Below are 24026 nucleotides of genomic sequence, written 5' to 3' on the forward strand. Positions count from 1 at the left end.
AAATTAGCCACATTTTCTAAGATCATAAAGATACACTTACTCTCTAAAAACATGGTTAGTAATTAGGTGAAAATGAAAGAAATTCATAAATACATAGGTATATCAAAAGCTAAAATTATGAATGTCACTCAATATGTTTCTTTAAAACTAATAGAGAAATTGAAACCCTGAAAACTTAGTTTATAAGAAAGTTAAAATTAACGTTAGTGGTTTGTATGTATCACATCTATATTAATGTATAATACCTCAGTTTTACATAATGGTTTGAATTCTCAAGCTCAGGTACCATAACACTATATTCATATGTACTTTCTTCAGAATGTGATTATATTGAATGCTTTTAATTAGCTATCTTTAAATAGTTTTTCATCTTACTAAAGTTAGATACACATTTCCTCTAAGTTGCTCAAACCTAAAGTCTTTTTATAAATGTATTTACTATTGTATATTCCTGAAATTTTATCTAATGTTGATAATTAATTATTACTCAGCCTCTCTATATTAAAATTGATCTTGTTATAATATATCACTTACCTGACATTTTAAATTGAAATTGACTTTTTTTCCCATTTTTTTTGATAAGACAAAAAGGAGTAAATTGATTATCTCGTTTTCTTGAATTCTTTCCACATTCCAATTATTAACTTGTTTTCTCATTCAGAGCTCTTTAATTAAATACTACATATTATTGTTTAATATCATAACATGTTCTCAGAATAATAACAGTTTTCATTGAGATTTGTCTTTTATTTTGTTTATATTACAAGAGTTGTTGGAGTTGAGAGAAATGTAAGAACAATCCATTCTTAGTGTTGTTTTTATATATGAGTAACTCAGATTTACAAATTAAATCAATAATTTAAAATTTGTATTTTGAAGCCATATTTTATTATGCAAATCTTCAGAGAAAGAAGTGTATGAGTCTACTTGGTTGCTATTCATTTAAAGCATTATAAGATACTCTGAAAAAATTGTTGTTTCGTGTAATTTATAATTTTTAGGATGCTTTTATTCTCGGTGTTTATATTTCATATGCAGAAATGACTTTTCTAAGTCTGTTTTTAGAGGTGGAATTTGAATTCCTTCCATATGTCGGTAATGAATTTATGCCGATTATCTGTGTTCTAATATTGAGCTCTGTGATGCTAAAAGCTGCATTTGTGAGATAACAGATCAAAGTTAGGAGAACAGGCAGAACGAGTATAACTTAATTTCCTGGAGATAAAACATACTACCTTGGATTTCTTTGGCTCTGTGCTCTGATGAAGTGAACTTTGTTGCTTAGGCAAAATATTTAGTGTTTACATATATAAAGAAGTCCCTAGTTACGTTTTTTTGGCTAATGTCTAAATCAAAACAGCTGAACTGATTCAAATGTTTGGGGTAAACAACTTTGCATCCAAGCTGTGAATTCCTGTGCCAACTTAGAACTTTATAGTTTTTAAGATGTTGGAGATGATAACTCTTGAAAATGAAGTTTGCAATAGGATGCTGACAGGCCAATGATTGCCTGTATTGAATTTTTGTTCAATGCTCTTTTCATGGTTAAAGAAAAAAATCTTCCATCTATAAATCCTACTGATAACTTGAGTGCTCTTTAATCTGTTAAATCTTTTTTAAGGTGGCCAAACAGAAACTCATAAAATCAATTTTCTAGTAAAGTGCTAGGAACTCTTTAATTCTGTGTAAGCTTGGCAGTATTCATTAATATATTAATAGAAGAAAATTAGAAATGACATTTTGAACTTAATTTTTAAATATTAACAATTTGGATGTCTTTAGAAATTAACCATCTTTCAATATTATAAAGATTTTTTTTTTGTGTTATGAACAATATTTAACCTACTTTATTAGACTTATACCATGAAGTACAGAAAAGAATTATCTCAGGTAGATTTAACTTTCCTTATTTTGTGCAGCATCAAAAATTAAATAAAAGAAAAGGAAAGAAAACGTGAACAATTGGCACTTTCATCATGAAATAAGCAATTGAATGAAACAAAAAGATATCTAGAAAAGGTTTTGAGAACCCTAGTTCTAGTTCTTATCAAATACTCCTTGTATCAAATACATTTATTTTTCTATTAAGTGAGTTTATATTATTACCCTATTTTTTTTAATTTTTTTTTTTATTTAAACACCTTGATTACATACATGATTGTGTTTGGGTTTCAGTCATAAAAGGAACACCACCCATCACCAGTGCAACATTCCCATCACCCAAGTCCCAAATCACCCTCCTCCCCACCCAACCCCCGCCTGTACCCTAAACAGGCTCTACATTTCCCTCATACATTCTCAATATTAGGACAGTTCAAAATGTAGTTATTTCTCTAACTAAACTCATCACTCTTTGTGGTGAGCTTCCTGAGGTGAGCTGGAACTTCCAGCTCTTTTCTCTTTTGTGTCTGAAAATTATTATTACAAGGGTGTCTTTCATTTTTCTTAAAACCCATAGATGAGTGAGACCATTCTGCGTTTTTCTCTCTCTCTCTGACTTATTTCACTCAGCATAATAGATTCCATGTACATCCATGTATAGGAAAATTTCATGACTTCATCTCTCCTGACAGCTGCATAATATTCCATTGTGTATATGTACCACAGTTTCTTTAGCCATTCATCTGTTGAAGGGCATCTTGGTTGTTTCCAGAGTCTTGCTATGGTAAATAGAGCTGCAATGAATATAGGTGTAAGGAAGGGGTTTTTGTATTGTATTTTTGTGTTCCTAGGGTATATTCCTAGGAGTGGTATAGCTGGATCGTATGGGAGCTCGATTTCCAGTTTTTGGAGGAATCTCCATATCGCTTTCCATAAAGGTTGAACTAGACAGCATTCCCACCAGCAGTGGATAAGAGTTCCTTTCTCTCCACATCCCCGCCAACACTGTTTATTCTCATTCTTTGTGATGTGTGCCATTCTCTGGGGTGTGAGGTGGTATCTCATCGTTGTTTTGATTTGCATCTCCCTGATGATTAGTGATGTGGAACATTTTTTCATGTGTCTTTTGGCCATGCGTATTTCTTCTTTGTCAAAGTGTCTGTTCATTTCTTCTCCCCATTTTTTGATGGGGTTAGATGTTTTTTTCTTGTAAAGTTCTGTCAGTGCCTTGTATATTTTGGAGATTAGCCCCTTATCTGATGGGTATTGGGTGAATAGTTTCTCCCACTCAGTGGGTGGCTCTTGTATCCTGGGCACTATTTCCTTTGAGGTGCAGAAGCTTCTCAGCTTAATATATTCCCATCTGTTAATCTCTGCTTTCACTTGCTTGGAGAGTGCAGTTTCCTCCTTGAAGATGCCTGTAATGTCCTGGAGTGTTTTGCCTATGTGCTGTTCTATATATCTTATGGTTTTGGGGCTGATATCGAGGTCTTTAATCCATTTGGATTTTACCTTTGTACATGATGTTAGCTGGGGGTCTAAGTTTAATTTTTTGCAAGTGGCTATCCAATTGTGCCAACACCACTTGTTGAAGAGGCTTTCCCTGCTCCATTTAGGATTTCCTGCTCCTTTATCAAAAATTAGATGGTTGTATCTCTGGGGAACATTTTCTGAGTATTCAAGCCTATTCCACTGATCTGAGGACCTATCCTTATTCCAATACCATGCTGTTTTGATAACTGTTGCTTTGTAGTACAGTTTAAAGTTGGGAAAAGTAATTCCTCCCATATTCTTTTTCCCAATGATTGCTTTAGCTATTCGAGGGTGTTTATTGTTCCAAATGAATTTCAAAAGTGTCTGATCCACTTCTTTGAAGAATGTCATGGGTATCTTTAGAGGGATGGCATTAAATCTGTATAATGCCTTGGGGAGTATTGACATTTTGATGATGTTAATCCTGCCAATCCATGAGCAGGGTATGTGTTTCCATTTCCGTGTGTCCTCTCTTATTTCTTGGAGCAGAGTTTTATAGTTTTCTTTGTATAGGTCCTTCACATATTTAGTCAAGTTGATTCCAAGATATTTGAGTTTGTGTGGTACTATTGTGAATGGGGTTGTTTTCTTAATGTCCATTTCTTCTTTATTACTGTTGGTGTATAGAAAGGCCATTGATTTTTGTGTGTTAATTTTGTAGCCTGCCACCTTGCTATATGAGTCTATTGTTTCTAGAAGCTTTTTGATAGAGTCTTTAGGGTTTTCTAAGTAGAGTATCATGTCATCTGCAAACAGTGAGAGCTTGACTTCTTCCTTTCCTATCTGGATTCCCTTGATATCCTTTTCTTGCCTAATCGCTATAGCAAGTACTTCCAGTGCTATGTTGAATAGGAGTGGTGAGAGAGGACAGCCTTGTCTTGTGCCAGAATTTAGAGGGAAGGCTTTCAGTTTTTCTCCATTGAGGATAATATTTGCCACTGGCTTGTGGTAGATGGCCTTCACTATATTGAGAAAGGTTCCCTCCATTCCCATCTTGCTGAGAGTTTTGATCAAGAATGGGTGTTGGACCTTATCAAATGCTTTCTCTGCATCTATTGATATGATCATGTGGTTTTTATTTTTCTTGTTATTGATGTTGTGTATTATGTTGATAGATTTACGGATGTTAAACCAGCCTTGCATTCCTGGGATGAAACCTACTTGATCGTAGTGGATGATCTTCTTAATGAGGCATTGAATCCTATTTGCCAGGATTTTGTTGAGGATCTTTGCATCTGCATTCATCAGTGATATTGGTCTGTAATTTTCTTTTTTGGTAGCGTCTCTGTCTGGTTTAGGTATCAAGGTGATGTTGGCTTCATAAAAGCTATTTGGAAGTGTTTCTGTTTGTTCAATTTCATGAAAGAGTCTTGCCAAGATTGGCAGTAGTTCCTCTTGGAAAGTTTGATAGAATTCATTAGTGAATCCATCTGGACCTGGGCTTTTGTTTTTCGGCAGACATTTGATTACTGTTTTAATTTCATCAATGGTGATGGGGGTGTTTAGATATGCTACATCCTCTTCCTTCAACCGTGGAAGATTATAAGAGTCCAAGAATTTATCCATTTCTTCCAGGTTCTCATTTTTAGTGGCGTAGAGTTTTTCAAAGTAGTTTCTGATTACCCTTTGAATCTCTGTCATATCAGTAGTGATCTCTCCTTTTTCATTCCTGATACGAGTTATCAAGTTTCTCTCTCTCTCTTTCTTTGTTAGGTTTGCCAGTGGTCTATCAATCTTGTTTATTTTTTCAAAGAACCAACTTCTGCTTTCGTTGATCTTTCGGATTGTTTTTTGAGTTTCCACTTCGTTGATTTCTGCTCTCAGCTTTGTTATTTCCTTCTGTCTTCCTGTTCTTGGGTCCTTTTGTTGAGCATTTTCTAGTTTATTAGCTGTGTCATTAAGCTACTCAGGTAAGCTCCTTCTTCCTTCCTGATGTGTGCTTGCAAAGCTATAAATTTTCCTCTCAGTACTGCTTTTGCTGTGTCCCATAAGTTCTGAGAGTTTGTGTCTTTATTGTCATTTGTTTCCAGGAACCTTTTTATTTCCTCCTTGATTTCATCTCGGACCCACTGGTTATTGAGCATGAGGCTGTTTAACTTCCAGGTGTTAAAGTGTTTCTTCTGAGTCCCTTTGGAGTTCACAAATAATTTCAGAGCCTTGTGGTCAGCGAAGGTAGTCTGCAAAATTTCTATCCTCTTGATCTTATGGAGGTATGTTTTATGTGCCAGCATGTAGTCTATCCTGGAGAATGTACCATGTACATTGGAGAAGAATGTGTATCCAGGTTTCTGGGGATGGAGTGTCCTATATATATCCACTAGGCCTCTTTCTTCCATTTCTCTCCTCAGGTCTAGTATATTCTTGTTGGGTTTCAGTCTGGTTGACCTGTCCAGTGTTGACAAAGCCGTGTTTAGGTCCCCCACAATTATTGTGTTGTTGTTGATATTATTTTTCAGATTTGTCAGCAGTTGTATTAAATATTTTGCTGGCCCCTCATTCGGTGCATATATGTTTAGGAGAGTGAATTCTTCCTGCTCTACGTACCCCTTGATTAATATAAAATGTCCGTCTTTGTCCCTTACAACCTTCCTGAGTATAAAGTTTGCATTATCTGATATTAGTATGGCCACTCCAGCTTTTTTATGGGTGTTGTTTGCTTGGATAACTTTTCTCCAGCCTTTTATTTTGAGTCTATGTTTGTTCTGACTATTCAGGTGCGTTTCTTGTAGGCAGCAGAAGGTTGGATTGAGTTTTTTGATCCATTTAGCCACTCTGTGTCTCTTAACTGGTGCATTTAGTCCATTGACGTTGAGAGAAAGAATTGTCCTGGGATTTAACGCCATCTTTATTTCAAAATTTGGTGTGTCTTTTGGGTAGTCTTGTCTTAGATTAGGTCTTTCAGTTTTTCTCTTAAGACTGGTTTTGTGTCTGTGAAGTTTCTGAGCTGTTTTTTGTCTGTGAAACCATGTATTCTTCCATCAAACCGGAAAGTGAGTTTTGCTGGGTATAGTATTCTGGGTGAAGCATTCATTTCATTCAGTCTTGTCACAATATCCCACCACTGCTTTCTGGCATTGAGCGTTTCTGGTGACAGGTCTGCTGTAAATCTCAGGGAAGCTTGCTTGAACATGATTTCCCCTTTTGATCTTGCTGTTTTCAGAATTCTGTCTCTATCTGTGGGATTTGTCATTGTGACTAGGATGTGTCTTGGGGTGGTTTTTCTGGGGTCTCTTTTGGTTGGTACTCTTCGGGCATGCAGGATTTGATCACATATATTCTTTAGCTCTGGAAGTTTCTCTTTAATGATGTTCTTGACCATTGATTCTTCCTGGAAATTTTCTTCCTGGGTCTCTGGGACTCCAATGATTCTTAAGTTGTTTCTGTTGATCTTATCATAGACTTCTATTTTCGTCTGTTCCCATTCTTTGACTAATTTTTCCATTGTCTGCTCATTTGCTTTAAGTTTTTTGTCCAATCTCTCCTGCTGTATGGAATTGTTATGTATCTCATCTTCCACAGCACCAAGTCTATTCTCAGCTTCTGATACCCTGTCCCAGAGCTTATCCATTTTGTCATTCACTTCGTTTACTGAGTTTTTCAGGCCTGTTAGTTGACATGTTATTTCAGTTTGGAGTTTTGTCATTTCTGCCTTCATATTTTCTTGGTTCTTATTAGTGTTCTGTTCAACTCGATCCATGGTTTCTTGGAGTCTGTTGAGCACCTTCCATATTGCTAGTCTAAAGTCCTTATCTGAGAGGTTGATTAGTTGTTCAGTCATTATCTGGTCCTCAGAATTGTCATCTTCATTCTCTATGTCTGATGCTGGCCTGCGCTGTTTCCCCATTGTCACATTTGTATTGTGGGTTTTTCTACGTGTTGTAGTGGTATTCATTGTCTATATGATGTAGGCAGCACACTCCTCTGGCTCCTCCCTTTCTGGATGGGCTGACTTGCCTCTAAGGGAGGGGAGTCCTCCGTGGATGAAGCCTCACACTGGGTCAAATCTTAGGCCCGAGCATGTAACAGAGAAGACAGTCCAGAGAGAAATGTTTGCTTCTGTGATATAGCGCCGTTCTTAGTGTGATTTTTCCTTCTTGTTGCAATGGAGTTCTTTCCTTAGAAAGAGTGCACGGCCGCGTAGCGAAGCGGAGCGGCCGTGCTCCTCTGAGCCTCTTTTTGCCCCACTCGCAAGAGTTTCACGCAAGAGGACAGTAGACAGACATAGACAGGTCACACTCACAGTCTTTCACAGCTGAGCCCCACTGGGCCGGTGTACTTTCGCGGATTTTCCCCGCCTGGTGTCACACACAGGGAGCCAGCTTTTGCAAAGGATAGCCGGTTTTTATGCTCTGAAGTCCCTCCCTGAAAATGGCGTCTGGGCGAGCGAGGTTTCTGGAGGCTCTTTTTGCCCCACTCGCAAGAGTTTCACGCAAGAGGACAGTAGACAGACATAGACAGGTCACACTCACAGTCTTTCACAGCTGAGCCCCACTGGGCCGGTGTACTTTCGCGGATTTTCCCCGCCTGGTGTCACACACAGGGAGCCAGCTTTTGCAAAGGATAGCCGGTTTTTATGCTCTGAAGTCCCTCCCTGAAAATGGCGTCTGGGCGAGCGAGGTTTCTGGAGGCTCTTTTTGCCCCACTCGCAAGAGTTTCACGCAAGAGGACAGTAGACAGACATAGACAGGTCACACTCACAGTCTTTCACAGCTGAGCCCCACTGGGCCGGTGTACTTTCGCGGATTTTCCCCGCCTGGTGTCACACACAGGGAGCCAGCTTTTGCAAAGGATAGCCGGTTTTTATGCTCTGAAGTCCCTCCCTGAAAATGGCGTCTGGGCGAGCGAGGTTTCTGGAGGCTCTTTTTGCCCCACTCGCAAGAGTTTCACGCAAGAGGACAGTAGACAGACATAGACAGGTCACACTCACAGTCTTTCACAGCTGAGCCCCACTGGGCCGGTGTACTTTCGCGGATTTTCCCCGCCTGGTGTCACACACAGGGAGCCAGCTTTTGCAAAGGATAGCCGGTTTTTATGCTCTCTATTATAAAGATTTTTACCTGCACTTACCGATATTATTAAATCCTATCTTAGAAAGAATACGTACTAATCATATAATTCATTCAAAAGTAAAAACCTTAAAGGCCTCAAAAGAAGTGGAAAAAAATAAACATTCAGTTATAGCTTGTGCCATTTTACATATTTACTTTCTTTCTGTAAGATTTCTTAATATTATGCATTTTATTAACATTTTAATGTCAAGTTGACTATCTTTGGTATTGAATCAATAGTTAGATTGATTATGAAAAATTATGAAAAATAGAGTAGTCAATAGATTCTTATATTCATAGAAAAGGTTTTGTATTTCTTCAGCATCCAAAATTTTTGAAGGTCAAATTATTGTCAAAACTGTTGTCTAGACTTTGAGAATATGGGTATGAATATCTAATATCTAACCAATACATGTATATATATACTACACAGAGAAAGCTTTTGTGAAAAATTAATTTAGTTATTGTTTAATAATTTAGCTCTTTGGTGGGATTTTGTAAGAAAAATATCATTTCAACTTACTCAATATATACATGCCGCATATAGGATACCTTTAGTCTCCCACTGTCATTTAACATCTTATAGACATTGTTTAAAGCTTTCCAATGAAACTAATCATTTTTGTAATCTAATTAAATAGAATTCTCCCCATGTAATTTTCAATTAAAATGTTTATTAATTTCCATCTGTTCAGCAAACTGATATTAACTAATTTATTCAGTATTAATGAAGATCCCACATGTATTTCTAAAAGTGTTTGTACAGTTATGTAATAGTTTCTGATCAGCAAATTATTCTTGTTATCCATTCTTTTTTTTGTTAATTCCTTCCTCAGAACACCACACTGATTTTTTACTAATTTATAATTTAAATTAGAATCTCTGCCTTTTTATTTAATAATTTAGATAAAGCAAGCCTTGAGCAAACTTATCAAGATCAATCCATGCAAAGAATAAAAGAATGACTAAATATAAACATAAAAGATTCTATTAGTTTCTATGGCTTGTCTTTTAACAATTGGAGATTTTATGTACCAAATAGATAGTGTTTCAAGTGGTAGCTTGTTTTGTTTTGTTTTTAATATATAGTTAAAAAAAGGAAAAAGATCTTTATGTTCTTATACTGAAATTCTGGTATTTGATTATATCTTAGCCAATTTGGTTACAACTGAGTTAAACAAAATGATATTTCTATACATATTACGGAGATTCAGCAAAATTTCCTGCATTTTCCAAATCTCATAACATTGATTACTTTAAATATTTGTATTATTTTGAATGTTTATACCAACTTCCTTTTTTACAAATTCCATATGGCTCATTTCTGGGTGTTCTTTTGATGGTTTACAAAGTAAGAAACTAAATTTCATGTTCACTAATCTTTAAAATCCTGACTGTTAGTGTAAAATCAAATCAAAGATTTTTCATCATTTATACAAGTTGCTACCTTCCCTACTTTTATCAATTCAAGAGAAAAAGACAAGCAATTGCTTTGGGGAACATAGTTTGGTACAATTTAACTAAGGAATTTCCAAGTGCACCATGATCATTTTCTAAGCTTTTTTCTTTTAAATTTGTTTTGTTTGTTTTGTTTTGCACCAATCTTCATTGTACTCAACTGATTCCTGTCTCTGTGCTCAGTGATCACCGATGGCAGGACTAAGTGTTCTGATGAATCACACCTGAGTTGACCCTTGCAAAGCAAGCACCTTGCCTGCTATATGTACTGTCTCCAGTTTCCACTTTTTTCAAGTAGCAAGAAGAAAGTAGTGACTTGAATGCTTGAGAAGCCACTCTGAGATTTCCAGCCAGTTTTCAGGAAAATTAAAAAAATAGGTATAACTTAGATATTGTATGGAGAAACCATACCATATATGGTAGAGCAATCCATTCAGTAATTTCTGATAGATATTTTAATTTAAAAAATGTATCAGGGCCCAGAAAAAATCTAAAATGTTTCTGAGTCTGGACAAATAAGTAAAGAGAGAAATGAAATATCTCTTTCTGCTTGAATTCCATCTAATGGAATGGCTTTCAGGAGAGAAATGAAGTGTTGGAAATGGTGAAAATATGTCCTGTTCTGGCCAGTCATCTGCGGCCTCTCAGATCCTGTCCTCTGAAACCATCCTGGTAAACCATCTGAATTTATATTACTCTAACTTCGAAGGCAAAATGTCTAAGCCATAATTTTTCCAACCTGTATTAAGGGACTTGGAACTAAGAGTTGTATGTACAAAGGAGGGGATGATTTCACATAAAAATTAAGTTTATGACTGAAACCCAACTACAAACATGCTTGTAATCATGGTGCTTAAATAAAAATTTATTTTTTAAAAATTAAATTTTTATTTTGCTGTGCTGTCACATAATTTCTTCAGTAAATAGGTTTCTGGGTATAATCCTAAATCTAGGTATCCTGCATACTGTTTGTAACAGAAATGTTAACCAATGTCACAGGAGGGTTTACCAAAGAATCCACTCCGAGGTGTGTTAGATTCTAGAAGAAAAGACAACTTCATCTAGTAGCTATGAAGTTTTTAGGAGAGATGTTTCTTTATTTAGTTTTCTGAGATAATGATGATGATGATGATGATGAGGAGGAGGAGGAGGAGGAGGAGGTGGAGGAATAGGAGGAGGACGAAGCTGATTCTTAATGTACTGGTGACACCCTGCAGACCTCTGTGATCAGGCGTCACTCCCTGCAGTCCTCAAGTAACCATGTGGTGCTGGAAATTACACCTGGATCTTCTACAAGCAAAACTATGTCTAGTCTCTAGAGTTACACATTCTTTTTTTTTTTTGATTTTTGGTTTTTGGTTTTTTGGGACACACCGGTGATGCTCAGGGGTTACTACTGGCTATGCGCTCAGAAATCGCTACTGGCTTGGGGACCTTATGGGATGCTGGAGGATCGAACCGCAGTCTGTCATAGGTTAGCACATGCAAGGCAAATGCCCTACCGGTTGTTCCAATGCTCTGGTCCACGAGTTCCACATTCTTGAGGGCAATCTGCTCAGATGACAAAATGGATATAATTATGGGGTCAATTGAGATAATCAGAGATTATCAACTGTTCCCATGAGACAATTCGTGTTGGTCATTTTTCTTTTGTGAAATTTCAATCACACATTATGAAAATGTTAACAGTAGAATAGGACCATTTGTTGTCAATAAGTTTCCCCCAAGGCACACCTGGCCTTAGCTGCATATACCACAGTGACAGGTAATGAAATGGCCTTCTTCAGCATTCCTTCAAAAATATGTATAAACTCTCTGGGGGGATTAATCCCACAGAAGTAGCTTTGTAACAAACAGTTCCAGTATCAGAATATCCTAAATTAAAAACAGTGAGTAAAATGTTAATAGTGACTAAAACACTGAAAATAACAAGTATATACACATTAATTTTATATTTAAACAGATGTTGAACATTAACTTTTTTCTTATAATTTTATTTTTATGCCAACAATATTTCTCTAAAATATATGTGAAAATACTTCCATTAGTAGCATGTATTATTTGACACTTCTAAGTTCTTCTGAGTTTCCATTTCTATTCTCAGTTGCAGGAAAAGAAATCGTTTTGCCTACTGTGTACTGTGTTTTCTATTTAAAGTTTTCCAACTATAGTGGTAGATTCAGCTTCTTTTTAAATATGAAGTATTTGCTTACAATGAGGATATTATCTGGAAAAGGGAGACTATTAGGTAAATATACTCCTTATTCTGATCAAATCCCATGTCTTTTCATCATACCAAACAGGATTCATCAACTCTAAGTAAAAAAAAAAATTCAGAAATCAAGATTAGTTCTGAGTTATATCCTTTTTATAAAGTTAGTTCTTTTCTGCAATAAGCTTTATAAACATGTAAAGATTTATTTACATGCAGCAAGGTAAAGAATAAAACAATAGAGTCAGGAGAATATGTAGGTAAGAACTAGTAAGATTAGAAGCATTGTTTGCTAAAGAAATAGGCCTTGTACGCATTGGACATTACTTACTGAATCATGTTTTACCGTCAAATTTTAGAGTGGGAAAAACATTAAGTGTTATGATATTGTAGGCAGGTATTGTGCCTCGTAGTGACTTATATTTTTCCCTTGTTACATATTAAAACAGAAAGAGATGCAAAATTGGAATGTCAGTATACAAAGTCTGATTTCAAGTTTAATTTTATTCTTCTGTGTTTTAAATAAATAGATTTCCTTGAAAGCTTTCTTTGATTTTATTTTTTATAAGCATAAGAAAAGTGTTTCTCTTAATGCATAACACTTACTGACTTACTAAATGAGTATACCCAAAATCTTAAATCACCCAGCAGGGAATCTTCATTACACAATGCCTTTTAAGTAGAGTAGGCACTCAATAAATATTTGTAGATTTGAATTGGTTTATGGTTAACTGATTGTATTACTTTAATTTATTTCCAAGTTTTACTTAAAAATCAATTAATATTGACTAAATCTTTTAGATATTTCTTGTTTTTATTCCAGTAGCAGTGACTATCATTACCTATTTTAAGAAAATATAGAATTTATTAAAATCTACATATGGATGTGTAAGAAATAGAACACCTTTGTTTATTTTTCTAGTTAATGTGGAATGTACTCGTTCTCACTTGAATTATCTGTATTACAGTTCTTTAGCTTAAAATATTACTAGCTTATTAGTCTCAAAGAATGGACACACAAAAAATCACTGAGCCCTGAAAAATTATAACTCACTATGTGTCCTTAAGTACTTTTCTTCCACAATGCCAATCCTAGCTGAGGCAAATTAATTTATCAACATTTAAATGAATTTCAACTCTTCATACTAATGTAATGGAATGTGGGCCTTCAAACCAGTTATATATCTTTAATGATCAGGTGACCAACATGCTGTTTTCTTTCTATTCAGTCTAATAATCTCTTATATCTTTGATACATTTCATAATTATCATACAAAATCCAAATGGGTCAGTATAAATGAGAGCTTTATTCAATATACATTTCCCATTAATAGTGCATATTTTAACAATAAAAGTCACTGGTTCATTTATTCGAAAACATCCAAGGACATTAATTTATTCAATAACTATTCAAATAACAAGCTATGTGAGATGCTTTGAATACATTTAATTGGTTTTTCAGAGTTTAAATCATCGTTAGCATGTATTAGTATAACATGCTATTTAAGATAAGCCTTAAGGTAGATATTCTTTTCTGTAAATCAGTATGCTCCTTAATAAATTGAATAATCATACCCTAACCCAAATCCATAGCTTAATAAAACAATACTAGACATATATTTGAATTGTTTACATGTACATGCTTAACAACAAAAAAAGTTAAAAATCTTCTTTGTGGAGTCAGAGCTATAGCACAGCGGTAAGGCATTTATTTGCCTTGCAGGTAGCCAACCTTGGATAGACTCCGATTTGATTCTCAACATCCCATTTGGTCTCCCAAGCCTGCCAGGAGAGATCTGAGCACAGTGTCAGCAGTAACCCCTGAACACTGCTGTGTGTGACCCAAAAACCAAAAAAAATTCTTTGCATATTTGTAAATTTTAACCAAAGAATAAATATTAAATATTTACATATTAGACTTATAAATAATTAATAAACTTAATTAATTTAATTATACTTAACTAATTATATTTCTTTGTGTAATTTTGGGGGAGGACCATACCTCACAGTGCTCAGTGCTTACTCATGGTTCTGTGCACAGGGTATATATACACCATACATCATACCATGGTTTGAGCTAGCTTTTGCCTCATCAGCTCAAGTGCCTATACTATAAATCTCTGGTACATATAATTATATTTTCTCGTAATTTTTTTTTTTTTTTTTGGTTTTTGGGCCACACCAGTGAAGTTCAGGGCTACTCCTGGCTTTGTGCTCAGAAATCACTCCTGGCTTGGGGGACCATATGGGACACCAGGGGAACGAACCATAGTCTATCCTAGGTTAGTGCTGACAAGGCAAACGCCTTACTGTTTGCACCACTGCTCCGGACCCCTAATTTTCATATTACTATTTCACTTAAGTTATAGCCAGTCTTGACAGCCTGATATAAATATATTCGGAATGTTCTTTTACATATAATTGTGTACATTTTTTACAATATATTGTGTGCTTTATCTATAGATTTATTAATAAACAGTGATAATTTTGAAAATCTGGAATATGCAAAGCACAGTAAATTTTCTACATATTCACTTATTTCCTGAGCATATTTTATAGCATTTTTGGCATTTTATAAAAATATTTGTGTTGATTGCTGTGAACTGTCCTCCAAATGATTTGATATACTCATATAATTCATCATAATCATATTTATATTCTTTATTCCATTAATTCTAATATTAGTTGTGTTTTTTATTAAAACCATACTGTATCGCTTCTCGGCCTTTTGGCTAAGATCAAGTGTAGTATCTGCTCTTATCAGTTTAATATCTGATACGTCGTCTATCCGACGACAATATATTAAATGGATTTTTGGCACTAGGAACTGGAATAGGAGCTTGCTCCGTCCATTCCACGCATCGACCTGGTATTGCAGTACCTCCAGGAACGGTGCACCAAAAAAAAAAAAAAACTATACTGTAATGATTACATAATTTCTTGAAAATAGTGTAATGACTATAATAATTTATTTATATTATAAATATATATGTTAATATATAATATATAACTATAAAACTATATAATAAAAACCAAAAATACTTTTCTTGATATTTCAGTTATCTATTACTATCTTTGCTTCTCTGTGCTCTAAACTTTTATTAAGAGATATTTCATTATCTCTATTTTATTCATGTCTCATTTCACATAAAGCATTGTAGAATAATTCTTTGAATCTATATTTGAAATATTACTCATTCTAATGTTTAATTAAATAACATTATTACTAATAATCTATCATTTAGTAAATATAAGAATCTATTTCATAGAAATTTCCATTTTATTATTTGCAGCATAAAGTATTTATTTTATTTGTGATAGATGAGACTTCATTTACTATTAAGTGTAACAAATAAATATATCATTCAGTATACAATTTTTTGAAAAGTTGTAAAAGAGATATCAATTTTATTTGTTATATAATTCTGTTTTTTCTATTTTTCTTACTTTATGTGTTATATTACCTGAGTTATATTAATTTCTATTATAAATCTTAATAATACTACTATTTTATTAATGTACTTTCTTTGACTGCCATTTCAAATATGAAAATGTCAATCAAGTTTTATATGTTTCTTTATACATTTCACATCAATAAACATTAGCTTTCTTTTAAGTCTAGTAAATCTCAGTCAACAATAGGGGATTTTGAAGTGTAAGTAATAGTTTTGTTCTGACTTCCCCAAGATATCAAAAAAAATCATAATTCCTTTTGTGGGGAAACAAAGCTTGTAAAGAAATAATTTTGATTTCTCTTATAAAATATTATTATATAAGAAAATCAGACGACATTGGGAATCAAAAAATAGTTTAAGAGTACATTGATGATAGGAGGAAACTGCATATTGAATTTTAAAAATTGGGGCATGAAACAGCATAACTCTAAGCCTTAAAATTCTACTGTGCAACTTCTTTTTATGTAAGTTTTCAACTATCCATCACAAAGCAGTGACGAGCAAGCCCCTTCACAATTCACCAAATAAAGAAATTTTGCAAGGTATCTTTATGTAGTTTTCTCTATGAAACAAAACTAGAGGTGTAAATAAAAATACTTTATTTTCTTTGATTTTATATGTGAGGTAAATTTTAGTTCATTGCTTTTCAACATAGGCAAATGAATTTTCCCTTAACCAATTAAATCTCCATGGTGATGGAAATATTTTAATAGGAGGTTGAGAAAATAAGACATGCTAATGAGAAGGAAGAATTTCCTAGAGAGAAGAAAGTTTCATGAACTAAAAGAGAGAGGCACCAATAATAGTTTGTGGCTTTGTTTTTCTTTTGCATAGGCACATTAAAATGGAAAAATATTACAAATGCAGACAAGTTCTTATCTGATAGAGATAGGACCAAATATTTTGTAATGCAGTTTGGCCTTATACCCTGAACACTGGAATAAAGACTTGGCTCAGACCTCAGAAGAATGGGCATTGCCTATCCTTCCCTGAACCATTGATCTTCTATGGAAACAACCACAATTGTCTATAACACCACCAGGAAGCAAACCTTTGCCAGGAAGGCCCTACCACTACCCTGGCATTGCTTGCAGGGCAGGTGAGGTGAAACTAGAGGACTCCCCACATTATCCTGACTTCGATGAAGGACATGCACAGAAACCAGAATCTTTAACTACAGAAACGTGACACCAACAACAGCTAATGTGTGAAAAAATTCACCAGGACCAAAGAGAGTGACTTGGGTTGGACAACCTATTATGACTGGAACCCAGAGTCAGTCTTATGCCAGAAAACTTCAGGGATAAGGTCTGCTTGTCTTTAGGCCAAATCTTTTTTTTTTTTTTTCCATTTTCCCCATATTTTGCTGGGCCTATGCAAACAACAATTGCCACTCTCACACCATTATTACCATGTATTACCATGTATTTTTAACTCATTCTTTTTTTTAAAGAGGGCTTACTAAAAAAAAAAATAAGAATAAAATATAAGCCTTTTCCACATATTATACACATCACATTTTTACCTAGACTTCTCTGAGCATAAATATTAAACTTTTCTGCAGAAAAGAAAATAACTCATTATCTGAAGATCTAAGACATTTCTACAGCCTTCAGCTTTTATGTCTACCCAAATGTATGACTAAGATCCAAAAACTCATATAATTCTACCTGTTCTTTTATCTATCTATCTATCTATCTATCTATCTATCTATCTATCTATCTATCTATCTATCTATCATCTATCTATCTATCTATCTATCTATCTATCTATCTATCTATCTATCTATCTATTTATTTATTTTGGTTTTTCGGGCACACCCGGCAGTGCTCAGGGATTATTCCTGACTCTATGCTCAGAAATTGCTTCTGACAGACACCCTACCTCCTTGCTATTTCTCCGGCCCTTCTACCTGTTATCTTTGTTCAACAATGTATGCATACTACCTGGCATTTAAGTCACCAAAAAATAGTTACTTCACAAATGGATCAGTGATATGGTTCATAAATAAAAAAAAACTGAGAGAAAGAAAGTATATAGCCCAAATTGGACTCTAAGCACTTCCAGAGTAGAATGCACTACTAATGTTATTCTTTGTTATTCTCATATTGGTTGGTTCTAGCAAAATTTCTCCAAGTATGCTTGTCTCTGGTGCAAAGTTCTAAATAATCAAATTGTAAGATGTTGTATTAATTAAATTAATAATAGTTCTGGATGGTGGTAGAGGATAGTTGATGGATGGTGAGGCCTTTCTGGGTCAGTCCAGGAACCTGCACCTTCTTTGTCCTGGCAGACCTGTAGGTTTCAGGATGACTGCGCGGAAATGATCCACAAGCAGTCAGTAAAAGTCAGGAAATATGAAGCTTTATTATAAGGCTCTAACCACCATGTGTGGCTTCTAAGCTAAACAGCCTGTCTGCACCCAAAGTCTCCATCCAGCCTCTTGCTGAGACTTCTTGTGGACAATCTCTCTGAATCTCTTTTACTCCTCCCTTAGGCTTAATTACCAACCAAAGATCCCACCCAGCAGTGGGCGGGTCTCCCTCTTCAAGTAAGCTAGGCAGGAAGTTAGGAAGAGGGGTACCAGTGACTGGAGAGATAGAGTGGGTGTTATGTTTCTAATAGAAACCTTTTGAGACTTAGCTATGTATAATCTCCTGAAAATAAATAAGAGTATGGATCAAAATTTCCCCCAAAATAATTCTTAATTTTCCTTTGAATCACACCCAACAGTACTGAGGTCTTACCCTTGGCTCTACACTCAGGGATCATACTTGACGGACTTGGTAGACCATCAGGGATTGAGCAATTGCCTATCAAATGCATGGCAAGTGCCCCATCCACTGTACTCTCTAATCCTATAATTAAATAAAACTATCCTAAATATGAATTTATATTTACTTTTCCATTCAGTTTCCCTTAGTATATTTTTATTTCTGCCCTCATTTCTTACCTAACCCTGATAATATGTTGAAGCTACCGATTGTCTCAAGAGGAAACTTATTTTTGTCTACTATCATAATTTTTTTTGGAGTTTTTGTAGTATAGATGGTTTATAAAAGAGCCAATGATTCATAGGAAAATGGAATTCTATTGGTGTAGAGAAAGAAATGGATAGTGTTTAGGATTTAGTACTATTGTGTTGTGGATGTTGTGATGTCTGAGAGGTATAGCCACTTACTTGTATCCATGAAGTTCTCACTCCTAATTGCAGTATTCATACATTTGGCTATGTAGCTGATATGTTTTCCCTGTGGTCTCTAGAGATAGTCAATTTTTGCTGACACTAAGAATCATCAAATGTGGTATGTGTGCTTCAGTGCTAAGCTTCCCCCTTGTGATATCATCTTGTCAGACTCACTATTTCCACTGAGCTCCAGTTTTAAAAACTAAACATTAGTTGACTAATCAATAAATTTACTTATATTTTACTTTTCTTTCTTTTTGTTTCCTTTCTTTCTTTTTGTTCTAATACTAAAAACTTTTGTAACTCCCAGGATGTTCTCCTTATGATTGAATTTTATGTAAATACCCCACATTTTAATATTTTAAATGTTTTACTTGTTTGTGTTTTGTTTAACAATCTTCACTGTATCTTAAAGCATTTGTAGACATAGGGTTTTGATTTCTTAAACTTACCAAAAAATGTATGCCTCCTATAGGATACAATTTTTTTATAACTTTTATTCTTAACTATTTCCATTTCTTTAAAGGTATATTACTTTCTTTTTAGCCCCGTCCACCACAGGTGTATTACTTTTATTTATAAATTTTATCTTCATGAACTTAGATTTTCTTTGAAGTATGAAACAATAACATTCAGGTATCTTTGAAGTCTGCTTCAGAAAACTTTCAATGTTCTTAGCACTGTTGAAATAATCTCATAACTTACTTTTGAAAAGTGCTTTTTTTTCAAACATTCTTTTTTCATGGTTCCTATTTTCTTCCATGTCTCCATTTTGTTACATTTAGTGAGTAGAAATTAGGGTAGATCAGTCAAAGCACATGCAACTTGGAATCTTCACATCTCTATGCTATACTTTGATTCTTCAAAACTCTTTCTTATTTGGGTGTTATCATTTTTTATATATTGATTTTAAACATCTTAAACATAATTATATTTTAGACAATTAACTTATATACTTTCTTATTGCATATACTTTTTTCCAGGACAATGGACATGATAGGTGTTTCTCTGAGAAATTACATTGCCTGTAAATTAGTGTTTCACTAATAGTGTTTCACTAATAGTGTTTCACTAATAGTGTTTCACTAATAGTGTTTCACTAATAGTTGTTTCACTGTCTCTTTTTGAAGGGGGGGACATACGGAGCAGTGCATTGTGACTATGCCCAAAAATTCTTGCGAGAACATGTGGAGACAGAAATCAGTCTCCTGCATGCAAAACATGTACTTCAGCCCTTAAAGCTATCTCATTGGCCCAAGGTTTGTTTAATCTCTAGAAAATAAATCATGATAATATAATTACTAAAGTTGTTCATAATTCTCCAGTGTGTTTTGATGGAAACATAATGAGACTTGATATCCTAGAGATTTTACAGGGATATTATTTTATTTTCTTCTTGACTGTTGGGGTAGGGGTAGAATAGACATCAATTTTGCCTATATAATGCTAAATGTCAGCTTTTTTTTATCATTATTGGTTTCACTTTTAATTTAAGAGAATAAAGAGAAAAGCAACTGGGACAGCATGATCTTTAGTCATATTTTTTAAAACCTGTTTCATTATGCTGTAAAAGCATATCTTAATTAAAAATAATGAGACCACTACAAGTGAGTGCTTTTCAACAGACCAAACACATTCAGTGCAAATTTTATCTTCTTCAGTTTTGTTTTAATTTTCTTTTGGGGTCAATGGGAAAAAATTAGAAAGTGAAACAATACATATCTTCCAGAAATCTTATTCTATTCATTCTGCTTCCAAAACAAAGAATTTTGAGATGATAAGCAACAATTGGGTGGAATATAACAGGAGATTGATTGTTTACAAGGTTGACATAGTTTATAGAAACAGAATTATAATAGTTTTCCACAGCATGAATGAACCTGACATTTTGTTTTAGAAATTCAATAATTTCCAATGCCAAGTTTTTACCTTTGAAAATTTAATATATTGCTTAAGACTACCTAATGAAAACTTCTGTTGCATTGTAATGTTCCTAGCAGACAGGATAAAATAGCTGTAGAAAATCTGACATGTAGGCAGCCAGAATCTTACTTTTGTAGCACAAAGAAGAGTAACAAAACTCAAAAAAAAAATAATTCACATAATTTTGCGTTGGATTCCCCCTTCATTAAAATTTTTTGCCATTTTTCACCCACTGAAAATTTATTCTAATATAGAAGTAATGAAAAGTTAAAGACTCAGAAGATATGATTTATGCATAACACATTATAATGGTATGTTATACATGAAACTAAATATGACATACTTTAATAAATTGTTTGGATTATCTTATCTATTATGTTTGTGGGTTTTTATATCACATTAAATACTAGAGAAATTTTACTGATATTCTATAATATATGCAAATATTAGGGTACTTAAAAACTTCAAAATGTTCCAGTAAATATTGACACTAGCACAACATTTATACTATGATTTAGCATGCAAAACTAATTTTGATTATGTATTGTTTGACTTAATGAGTTTTATGCTAGTTATAGTAATATTATCACAGCACATTTATATTATATTAATGTTATGGGGGAAATAAACAATTATTGCATATGACAACACTAGGACAGAGAAAAAATGATGCTGTATGTGTGTAAAGAGTTTTAAAGTTTTCAATAATACTGCACCATTTCACTTATCAAAACAAGGAATTCTTTGGTTTGTTTGTTTTCATTTTGGCCACACCCAAAAGTACTCAAGGCTTATAGCTGACTGTGCACTTAGGAATCATTCCTGGCTAGTGGGGGAGCACATGTGGTTGTGAGGATTGAACAGAACTTACGTTTTTCGAAAGCACCTTATCTGTTTCATTATTGCTCCAGAAAATCTAGGCATTCTTTTTCTTTGTTTATTTTTGGTTTGGGACCGCAGCAAGTGGTCAGGGGTATTCCAGGCTCTGCCTACAAGAATTACTAGTGCCAGAACTAGGAGACTTTTATGGGATGCTGGGGATTGATCCTAGTTTGACTGCATGCAAAGCAAGCTCCTTATATGTTGTATTATGATTGCTCTGGCCCCATAAAACAAGATGACATTCCTGCTTGTTTAAGTAAAAACCTGAGGTCATTTTTGGTGAGGAAATTATATCAACAACAAACTAAGGATAATTTATAGAACACTATAAAAAAACCATTTATTTATAAGGACTATCAAATAGAAGTCAAAATTTAAACAAAACTAGCATTGTTCATACCTTAGCAGGCTTTCTCTGCAATAGACCTGTTTTTATTTTCTTCCTGTGATGATGGTTGGACTCTTTTATTACACATTATAGCATCCATTTATAGGCTTGGTCTTAATTACTCTGCATTATTCTGTTTTCTTACTTACTCTATTTTCTTCTCAGGGATGCCATTCCTTTCCACCACAAAGGATTGTGCTGGTATCTTTCTTTAAGCTATAGCTTTTAAGTTTATAATAACACAACTTATTGATAAACAGAGTTTCCTTACAGCATTAGAAGTTCACTTACTGCTTCCCACCCATCTAGGTACAGAAATTGTTTTATTTTTTATAGAATATAATTCTATTATGCTCTTATTTGCCCAGTTTAGCAAATAGTTTGTCAATCTTTTGTGCATTTCTCTTTGTCTCTGTCACTCTTATCCAGCATAATTATGAAAGTTATATGTAGATTTTAAAACTTCTAGTATTCATTTAAAGTATTAAAAAACCTATAGATTATTGTAAATCTATTTGAGTTAATACATAAAAATTTAATCATTTTTCCATATAATAAATATCAAATAGTAAAGTATTTTATTGTTTATACTCTAGAAAGCATTCATAATCTAGCATGCATCTTGCAAGTATAGACCATAAAAGCCAGATACTATGGTTTCTAGTAAAAATACTAAATACGTCCTTAGGGAGGGTCTGGGTGGGGCTCTGAACTTCTGGTCTCCCAGCTTCTTGAAGGATCTCTCCTTCCTGGGAGCCGGGAGTCTAGCAGGAGGAGGTTTGGCAGGCCCCCGCCATGCCGGAGGCCAGCTTGACCAGGCCTAGTGGGGGTGCGGGACTTGGGTAACCCCAGCACTCCTCTACCGCCTTGCTACAGATCTCCAGGGCTTCCCCGGGCCACATGCCTGGGCAAGCCGGTGAGTTGGGTCCCTTGGTGGAGCTTGAAGGTACCCTAGGCCTTCCCCCATCATCCATGCAGCTCCTTAGGGAGGGTCTAGATGGGGCTCTGAACTTCTGGTCTCCCAGCTTCTTGAAGGATCTCTCCTTCCTGGGAGCCAGGAGTCTAGCAGGAGGAGGTTTGGCTGGCACTGGTAATCTCTGTCCAGTCTACATTTTCAAAATCGCGCGGGGGCGATAGCACAAGAAACATTAATAGTACTCTCACAAGAAACATTAATAGTACTCTCACAAGAAACATTAATAGTACTCACTATCATTGAATTATGTTTTTATGTATGCAGAATGTCCATTTTGTACTCTGCCCTTTTGCATACCCCTTCATAAGTTCATATTTCTCTTTAACATCTTTAACTCCTATCATCATTACTCCTTTTTTTACCCTTTCTAACTTAAGTACTGTTGAGTCCTAAGTCACAGACCAAAGTGGTGCCCTAGAGTTAACACCCACCCAACTATTTTAAAAGGCATAAAAAGGACACATATCTTTTCAACATTTTATGGGTGTTTTCTTTGACGGCTATAACTTTTGCTGAATACTTTCTTATACAGTGATGATCCCGCCCCCCCCCCCCCATGTTTTTTATCTTCTCTTTGTGAACTGCTCAATATGGAATTTGGTGTGAAAGAATCCCTCAGTTTAATACTTATGTTTGAACCAAGTCATGGGTCTTGTTGGAAATGTTCTTACGCTCCCATATATCTGATAGCACCACGTGGCTTTATATCTTGTTTGCGTAGGCACACTAACGTGGGAAAATACTATACATACCAATAAGTTCTTATTTAATAGAAATGGGAACACACAAATCTTGTAGTGCAATGAGACCTTACACCCTGAACATTGACATAAAGACCTGGCACAGGCCTCAGAAGAATGGGCATTCTCCATTTACCCCTTGATCTACAGAAGACATTTACAAAACATCCAAGGTTGTATATAACATCACCCGGAGGCATTCCTGTACCAGGGAAGACCCTACAGCTGCTCTGACATCAATCTACTCAAAAGAGACACCCCTTAACACTGAGAAGACAACAAGAACAATGACCTGCTTACTGGACAGGGCTTGCTGCATTGCCCCTTAATGGTGAGGTTTGTA

General features: G+C 34.8%; 1 protein-coding gene and 1 non-coding gene across 2 annotated transcripts in view; both read left to right on the forward strand.

Annotated features, from left to right (window-relative positions):
* The window catches only part of CSMD3 (CUB and Sushi multiple domains 3), a 1236222-nt gene that overhangs the window by 9753 nt on the left and 1202443 nt on the right, over positions 1-24026 (forward strand). The window lies entirely within an intron of this gene.
* On the forward strand, positions 14845-15035 carry LOC126010324 (U2 spliceosomal RNA). The gene has a single exon (XR_007496399.1). It is a non-coding gene; the product is annotated as a U2 spliceosomal RNA (small nuclear RNA).

The sequence above is a fragment of the Suncus etruscus genome, chromosome 5 (genome assembly GCF_024139225.1).
Source record: "Suncus etruscus isolate mSunEtr1 chromosome 5, mSunEtr1.pri.cur, whole genome shotgun sequence".
NCBI classification, from domain to species: domain Eukaryota; kingdom Metazoa; phylum Chordata; class Mammalia; order Eulipotyphla; family Soricidae; genus Suncus; species Suncus etruscus.